Source organism: Amblyomma americanum, chromosome 1 (genome assembly GCF_052857255.1).
Source record: "Amblyomma americanum isolate KBUSLIRL-KWMA chromosome 1, ASM5285725v1, whole genome shotgun sequence".
Classification (NCBI taxonomy): domain Eukaryota; kingdom Metazoa; phylum Arthropoda; class Arachnida; order Ixodida; family Ixodidae; genus Amblyomma; species Amblyomma americanum.
The window spans coordinates 371,560,981-371,566,980 of record NC_135497.1 but is presented as its reverse complement, the minus strand read 5'-3'; positions in this window follow the sequence as shown (position 1 = coordinate 371,566,980).

The window sequence follows — 6,000 nt, the reverse complement described above, 5'->3', positions numbered from 1 at the left end:
AAATTTCTTCGCGCCTGATGCCTTAGTTATTTTTTGGCAATAAAAACATTGAATTTCCTCATTCTGGTTGGGCTTTCGATCAAGAGTTCTTTTTTCTTGTCGTTTCAAAAACAAGGATGCCATCGTCCTGTCCTGGGGTGCGAATTCATCATTTGCACTTAAAGAGAGGAAGTCCGCCGAAGTTGGCATTTTTTTCGGAAAAACTTTTCTTTGTTTCAACCACACTATGTTGACCATTTTTTGAAAGTGTGTCCTTAAGCTACTGGCATATTAAAGGCGAAATAAGAGCTAAATAAGAGCTTAATCTATTTGTACATGATCATGTGATGTTTTCCCCACGATATTATGCCTTGCATGGCTAGAGCAAGCGAGCAAAATTTAGGAACGAGGGCATAAGGTGCTCTTCGCCTACCTCATTCGACTAGCTCGAATTGAGTGTTTGTGATCACGCCACTATTATGGTGCTGCGATCAGAAAACCGACTGATTTGCAATAAATGATTTCGCCAACTCTAGCCATATGCTGAGGCGATGGAGGAGGAGGGACTTTATTGGAACAGGAAAGGTCTGCTTGGTTGCCGGCCTGGCATGCTACTCCAGGTGAGAGTGAAAGAAGAGAAAATTAGAGAAGAGGACGGTGAAAAAGAGGAAAAGAGAAAAAGAAAGGGTGGTAAAATCAAGCGCGTCAAAGAAGGTCCACCAAACACGTGTCTCTTATAAACAATAAAAATGCTTTTGTCCCGCGCACACCCGAACCCGCGTCCCTCCAGGATCCAAGGAAAGGCTCCAGGTCACGGAGCTGTCGTGTCGGACTCCTAAAGCACTTAAGTGTCTTGCGATGATTGTTGAAGAGTTGGCAGCGGGAGATCAAATGTGGAATATCCTGGGGCACACCACGTGTGGTGCACAGAGGGCTACTTGATACGCAAAGCTTATGTAAACAGGATTTAGTCAAGGCAACATGCAGGAGAATTCGGTGGAGGCAACTTCGGTCACGTCTATCTATATTGTGTGGCATGCGGAAGTCACAAGGGGGGTCGATACGTAGAAGGGGTCTATATTGACGCTGTAGACACACCATAAAGAGTGTTGCACTGAGACGATGGTGTTGCTTGCGAGACTAATAGACTGCGTAGAATCATGGTTTAATGACATTCTCCAAGATTTATACTTAATACATTTAGGTGTACCTAAGCATCAACATCCGCTCATTTGTATCCTCAAAACATGCATATGTTGGGGAGTGGCTAGTAAAAGAGATTAGTAGAAACGACGTACGACCTGCTTGGCGGGAAAATAAAATACAATTCATTGCCAGCGAAAACTCTCCGCTAAGGCTCCATCACGACTCAGTAGTAGAGAAGCCCCGGCACTCTTTTACCAGCGTTTTCGCGAACCGCTACGTCGCGCGGTGCAATCTCTCCTATGAACAGTCACTCGCGCTAAACTTTTTTACTAGCCACTGTACGTCATTGATGAAAACTCGGGGATCACAAAAGCTTTTTAAAAAAGTAGGCTCTTTTCGCCAGAAAAAAAGGAGGCGCCAACAAGGCATCCGGCTTTGTCGGCGTCCGAATGCAGCAGCAGGGGCGGCTATGAGTTGTGCTTGCGGCGGGGTGGGTTTCCGCGGGCTGCCGGAGCCGGGGCTTGCTTCTGCTCTGGCTTTCCCTGCTCCCTATTTACGGCCGGCGCGCCGGCTGCAGGCGCCCTTGCACCGGCTTTCTTCATTGCTGCTCGACCTTTCTTCGGAGCGGCCTCCTTGCTATCGCCTACGTTGAGGGTTTCCATGGCTCACAGGACACAGCCATCCACTCCCAGTTCGAAAGCTGGTGGACTTTCATCTGTCGTCGCTCGAAGCGCGCCGCCTGCGAACGGGTACAGGGAGGCGAGTAGCTGCCACTGACCTCGGTGCGTCCTCCGGCACCAGCGGATCTGGCGCCTACTGCCCTTCGCTGGCCCAGTCGGAGGCTTCGTTTCGCTCTTCTCCTCCTCCTCTGTTCCTTCGCACATTTCATGGCTGCGATGATGCTTCACCGCGCTTGAGAACGCACCCAAAGAGGATGATGATGATGTCCTCGGGCTGAATGGCACGCTCCGAATAGAAGCTGCTGCGCGTGCTTAGCCAAATAATAAGCATCGTCTTCATCCTCTAGGCAATATGCTTAAAAGAAGCGAGCTACGTGTTAATTGCGAAGCAAGGACCGATTATTTTCAGATAGTGAGCTCCGAACGATGCAAGCGCTCGTTTTAAGCCTAATAGCTGAAGGCCTCTCACACTGACGGTTCCGCTGCCTTGAAGGTCGCGCACTGCTCTCATAGCTGCTGTGATAGGCAGCTTCATAAACGACTGCGTTATACAGTTAAGGTATAAAGAACTGCGATATCTAACTATTTTGTAGCGTTAATTATTTTTAGCTGTTTTTCTTGCTTTGCGGCGGTGGCATTACTCAAGAGAGCTAGTTCACGCCCACAAAGGGTGCCACAAAACCATGGCATGGTGATTTGCGAAAGTTTGTCATGCTTCCAGTGAGAGAATTGCACTTACCTTGACGATCGAATGATTTTGGATGTGAACAATGCAAAACTGCATGCGAAAACACCCCTTATAAAAATGGGGCTGAAATGCGATGGAGGAACCAGGATGTTCAGACCCTAATCCGCTGAAGCCTTCATGGCGACCGGGAAGAAGTAGGCCCCAATATGCACCATGTGGGCGATTTCTCTGCGCGAGGACTCACACAGAGGGAGACTCGTGCCAGGTAGTAAGGACAAAGAAGTTTATTCTCACATGACTGGAGGGGTTGTCGTGCCGAGGGACTAGGAGTTGTAGTGGCAGGAGGTCAGCGGTCTCCGTGGTAGGGATCAAGAGACCACTTCGACGATCGGGCCTCCCCAACCGCGTAGCCCGGTTCCCCATGCTCCACTCGGGACAGGAAGGGAGGTCGAGGGTACTCGCGGCAAGAGGCACGTGATTTTAGTGGGCGGCCCGCGAACCGGCCATACGGGCTTAAGTGCGGGAAGCAGAGGCAAAGTGAACTAAGCGGCAAGTGCATATAAGATGTATTCAGGTTTCAAACGCGAGAGCCTGGGCATAGCGACGTTATGGTGAAGGACCTGGCATAGAGCCCACAAGCCCTCGATTTAGCGAACGCAAGAACATCATAACTCTTCAAAAAAAAAGTGTCTGATGCTAAATAATGGGCCATCTTTAAATAGTCCAAGAGGAAGTTTTCTTCTAAACCCCAGATTAGCAAGGTGTAGTCAGGTTGCTGCTCTGGGTGGAGCGAGAGGTCAGGGCATCATGTGGTCTGAGCACTGATGGTAGCGATGAAACTGCCGCTGAATCGCCTCGACAGCCAGAGTATGCTGACAGTTTTGCACGGCTTAGTGCATCCGTCTGCGTGCAGAGGACAAAAAAAGGCAAATAAGGAGCTGTCCTAAGCGGGTCATTACCGAGAGAGCAACGATGCGCAGTATCCCAGTCTGCAGAGGCGTCTAAGATATCAGTGTGGTGCCTCGAAACGCAAAAATGCGCAACCTAAACGGAAGATGCACCTAACCACTGCGGGCCTTGGCTTCAGCACTGTCGATTTTCTTTCATAAATGACTGGAAATCTTACTCAAAAACCAGGTAATTGTGGCGCAATGTTAAGCAAACTTATATTCTCGGATTAATCCAATTTTCTGACATTGAATTTGCGGTACTTTTATCATTTTTCCTGGTTTCAACCGAAAACGCGAACCCCTACCTTTAATATAGAGGACTGCAACTGTGTTGTAGTGCGAGAACGTATAATTATTTTAAATAATTTATCTCGAACCGAAGAATTAGGCTCAATGTCGGAGAAGTTAAGGGTGCACGCGACTGGGAAGTACGGGCACACCTTAAGGGGCAGTGATGTCCCCTTTGCTCTTCAACATTGCGCTATTAGGACTACCCAGGAGACCGGACAGCATACAGGGTGTGAAGAACGTGCTGTAAGCTGACGACATTACAATTTGGACTTCCGGTGGGTGAATTGGGAGCATGCAGGAAAAGACTACAATGTGCGGCGGATATTATGCAACAATATGATTATAGTTGTGGACACCAATGCGCGCCCATCAAATCAAAGCTACTAACATTTAGGAAGAAAGGAGACTCTGACCCTGTTGTAGAATTTTTGAGAGGAGCGCAAATTCAAGAGGCGCCAGTTGCGAAAAAATTCGCTCTGTTAATAGACTCCAAGGGCAACAACGCGGAAGTGATTAGCCGATAGAAGGCAACAACAGAGCAAGTGGCGAGAATGATTAATAGGTTATCACATCACAAGCATGGACCTATGGAAAGAAACCACAAAGTTAATAAAGGCTTTTATTGTGAACAGGATTGCTTATAGAGCACCGTATCTGAAATGGAAGAAAAGTTAGAAGAGCAAGTTAGAAGTAATATTACGCAAAGTATGTAAAGGAGGACTTGGTATCCCGGTCAACGCAGGAACAGAAAGATTACTACACATGGGCGTTTAGAATATTGCACACGAAATTGTTGAAGGTGGTTCGAGGTCGCAGAGGTACGGCTATCAGGTAGCAGGATAGAATGCGACGTTCTCGGTAGACTAAGGCGCCCATGCATTAAGTCTACGGAGAACAGAGAGGACTTTGGACGCAAACTTAGAAGCAAGGTATATGTGCAGACTATTCCGAGAAATGTGCACGCCGAATTTTATAAGAAAAGAAGGAAGGCTAGGGCGAACGACATCATGAGAACATGGGGAGCGATGGAAGAGGCCATTTGAGTGGACGCGACAGGTCCGGTCAGCGGGATATCCACGGCAGCTTGCAAGGATGCGCGAGGAAAATTAGTTAATGGGGCATCAGTTCGATGCTCGAGAATCGCCCAGGCTCAGGAAGCGGTGGTTGGTTTAGCGATGGTTCCCAGGAAGGTCTCCCCGACTGCATGTAGTACCTATACCACACAAAGGATTTCTAAACACGCGAACAGGATACTCAGAACTAAAGAAAACGCAGCCTTTAAATTAACAGTCATGTGGGCTGTAGGACCCTCTGCATATGTTGGAAACGTAGGCGGTCATGCCCCTGCCCAAGCGCTATTACACCGGGTCTCCCAACAATCGCCGGAACATAATTATTCTGAAGCCTAATGAAATAAAGAGTTGGACGAAAACTCGTCTGGTCGGGTTGAATCATAAAACGTGACATTGATGACGCCGACCACAAAAAGAAAAGAACACACGAAGGACGTTTCGGCTTCCATACGGGAGCCTTGTTCACAGTAAAAAACAAGAAGCGGGTGCGCGAGCTTATGTATGCTTGAAAAGGGGGCGCAGGGAGCGTGCGTAAGCAGTTGTCAGATTTCCGCAGTTTCGGTTCAAGGTGTGACAGGTCGTTTGTAGAATGAAAGGTTCGATGTGAAGGCGGGGGAATTTCCTCTTTTCTGCCGGAAGAACTTGTGCCTTGCCTGAGGATCTTTAACGTGCACTGACATCCAACAGCGCACGGGCGCCTTAGCGTTTTCGCCTCCATCGAAACGCAGCAACCGCGGTCGGAATCGAAGCTGGGAACTCAGGATTTGGACCGAAAAGGATTGACCTTGTGTGTCTGAGAGAAAGCAACCAGTCTAAATACTGTGTAGGCAGCATTGAGACAACTGATTGTTAGTTTACCGAGCATCGGGCAGTGTTTATCTCTGTCAAAACAATAGAATATATAAACAATGTGTCTCACCGAATACTTTTTCAATGCTTAACATTTTAGTCACAACAAACTCGACAACATGCGTAACCAGCGGAGAACTACAGCTCTCGCTACGTATATCCTGGCATAGCTCAGCTAAGCCACTGCCAATTTTTTTTAAAGCGAAAGCTTTACTGGCCGCGAACTTGCGATTTCGCCGTGGCGGTGCTCCGAGGAGGCACATGACGACACAACGCGCGCCTCGCCGCGGATATTTCTCTCTCTCTCTCTCTCGCTCCAGAGTCACTACTGCGCATGCGCCACT